The sequence below is a fragment of the Schistocerca piceifrons genome, unplaced genomic scaffold (genome assembly GCF_021461385.2).
Source record: "Schistocerca piceifrons isolate TAMUIC-IGC-003096 unplaced genomic scaffold, iqSchPice1.1 HiC_scaffold_968, whole genome shotgun sequence".
NCBI classification, from domain to species: domain Eukaryota; kingdom Metazoa; phylum Arthropoda; class Insecta; order Orthoptera; family Acrididae; genus Schistocerca; species Schistocerca piceifrons.
Window position 1 is genome coordinate 297,501 of NW_025729243.1, and position 2,500 is coordinate 300,000.

Sequence of the window (2,500 nt, forward strand, 5' to 3'; positions counted from 1 at the left end):
GGTCCATGCGGAAAATACAATATCCCACCCTTTCGACATCCACCATTGCGCAGATCAGGCACCAACACCCACACATGTCCTATACAACGGTGCACCCAACATCACAATAGTACCTCCTGTCACAGCGCACAAACAATGACATGAGTCAAAGACACAGGTCTGACACAAGCATAGAATTGGAGCGCCGCCTCTAATAAGCCAAAGGTGCATCCTGACGTGACAAATCTGATCATGTCACAAGCATTCACTTACTATAATCACTATCAACGAACCTGCCGCCCCCGCCCCCCCCCTACACCTTTCCTTACAACAACGTGTAACCTAACCTAACCTAACCTATGTTGTACCTTAACCTAACCTATGTTGTACCTTAACCTAACCTATGTTGTACCTTAACCTAACCTATGTTGTACCTTAACCTAACCTATGTTGTGCCTTAACCTAACCTATGTTGTGCCTTAACCTAACCTATGTTGTGCCTTAACCTAACCTATGTTGTGCCTTAACCTAACCTATGTTGTGCCTTAACCTAACCTATGTTGTGCCTTAACCTAACCTATGTTGTGCCTTAACCTAACCCATGTTGTGCCTTAACCTAACCCATGTTGTGCCTTAACCTAACCCATGTTGTGCCTTAACCTAACCCATGTTGTGCCTTAACCTAACCCATGTTGTGCCTTAACCTAACCCATGTTGTGCCTTAACCTAACCCATGTTGTGCCTTAACCTAACCCATGTTGTGCCTTAACCTAACCCATGTTGTGCCTTAACCTAACCCATGTTGTGCCTTAACCTAACCCATGTTGTGCCTTAACCTAACCCATGTTGTGCCTTAACCTAACCCATGTTGTGCCTTAACCTAACCCATGTTGTGCCTTAACCTAACCCATGTTGTGCCTTAACCTAACCCATGTTGTGCCTTAACCTAACCCATGTTGTGCCTTAACCTAACCCATGTTGTGCCTTAACCTAACCCATGTTGTGCCTTAACCTAACCCATGTTGTGCCTTAACCTAACCCATGTTGTGCCTTAACCTAACCCATGTTGTGCCTTAACCTAACCCATGTTGTGCCTTAACCTAACCCATGTTGTGCCTTAACCTAACCCATGTTGTGCCTTAACCTAACCCATGTTGTGCCTTAACCTAACCTATGTTGTGCCTTAACCTAACCTATGTTGTGCCTTAACCTAACCCATGTTGTGCCTTAACCTAACCCATGTTGTGCCTTAACCTAACCCATGTTGTGCCTTAACCTAACCCATGTTGTGCCTTAACCTAACCCATGTTGTGCCTTAACCTAACCCACGTCGTGCCTTAACCTAACCCACGTCGTGCCTTAACCTAACCCACGTTGTCGCCTAACGTAACCCACGTTGTCGCCTAAACCTGCTCTGTAATTGTTATACGACTCGTTCAATTAGTGTAGTGTTGCCCACCCGCAACCCTCGCAATATAGTTCGCTACTCGCACTCCCCGCTCCCCTGTGTATCGCTTCATGTTAAACACCTTGCAAGTCTTGCTCACTTTCCACATGCTCCTGCTGTACACTGTAATGTGGATGGCAGCAGGACGTACATGCCGCCCCTCCCCACGTCCCCACCTTGCCCCCTGCCTTCGCAAGCTGGTTGGTGAGAACTTTGCATGTTCAATGCCCTCCGCATGCGACGTACTCAGGCTACGTTGTGGTGCGGCCTGTGTCAACTGTCCGCTAATGTCGTACGCGTAAACCACAATCTGTACTGCACATTCGTCCTTATGTACTGAATGATACATCGTGGCACATGTGTGACCGTACAACGACTGCGCCCAAAAACGGCGGACCATACAGTGCAAATATTGTGCACGCAGCTACGTGTCGTCTCCCTATGAGAGCTGGATTGCAGTGTGGTACGCCATAGAGACGTGTGGGAGGAACGGACGCCGTGGATGGCGATCAGCATGAGCTGTCTGTTGATGTATTCGGACCTAGTCGTCTCTCCTCACACACCGTGATGGCATGGTGCACCGCGTTCCATATCTGCGACATGCTACAGAGGCCGGTTGACAGTCGTTCGAGCAATGGACATCGCATACGTACGGGGGCCACCTTCCACGTATTGTCTAGGCGTGCACATTTTGTTGCGTGTATGTGGGCAGACGTAGTGTGGCGTGACACCTGACACAGGCATGCAATAATCGTGGAAGTTGCAAATGGCGATGGACGCCTGCGTTTTCTGGTGAAGTTACGCAAATGAACAAATGGTAACCTGTTGTGGTGCGGTTGTTCTCGCTAGGGGTGAATCGGTGATGGCGACGATAGGTTGAGGTACTAACCGGTTGTTCCAGCGATACCCACCATGCCGACGAAACTGAACGGCATCTGGGTGTGAAGCGATACGCGGCGGTGGCTGGGTGGGACCGTCCCCGGCCGGTGAGGGGGCGCCTCCCGGCGTGCTGGCCGCGCGGTGCGTGGGCGCACGCGCTACAGCCGGCTGGTGGGGGCGGCCAGTGGCAGGCGC